Genomic DNA, 255 nt, shown 5'->3' with positions numbered 1-255 from the left:
GCGCCTGGCGGAAGCTTCGGGGGCGCAGAGGAGGTGCTGGGCCTGGGGAGGGGCGCGGAGGCGGCCTGGGCGCTCGGGGGGCCTGGGGGCGGAGCGGGGCGCGCGGGCTGCCCGAGCGCTGAGCAAGGGCGCGGGTGGGGGGCGCGGTGGTGGTCTCGGGGCGAAGAGTGTCCTGCGGGGCGAGGGGGCGCCGGGCCAGCCTGGGACACAGGCTGCCCGGGGCGCGGCGGGGCCGCTGGGGACACCCGGGCGGGC

At 82.7% G+C, this 255-nt stretch overlaps 1 protein-coding gene across 1 annotated transcript in view; it reads left to right on the top strand.

Moving 5' to 3' along the window:
• XG (Xg glycoprotein (Xg blood group)) overlaps positions 1 to 255 on the top strand; it is a 42,454-nt gene that overhangs the window by 41,481 nt on the left and 718 nt on the right.

Source organism: Lipotes vexillifer, unplaced genomic scaffold (genome assembly GCF_000442215.2).
Source record: "Lipotes vexillifer unplaced genomic scaffold, Lipotes_vexillifer_v1.1 scaffold512, whole genome shotgun sequence".
In the NCBI taxonomy this organism is placed as follows: domain Eukaryota; kingdom Metazoa; phylum Chordata; class Mammalia; order Artiodactyla; family Lipotidae; genus Lipotes; species Lipotes vexillifer.
The sequence above is the reverse complement of the archived record's forward strand: the minus strand, read 5'-3'. Positions and strand labels throughout refer to the sequence as shown.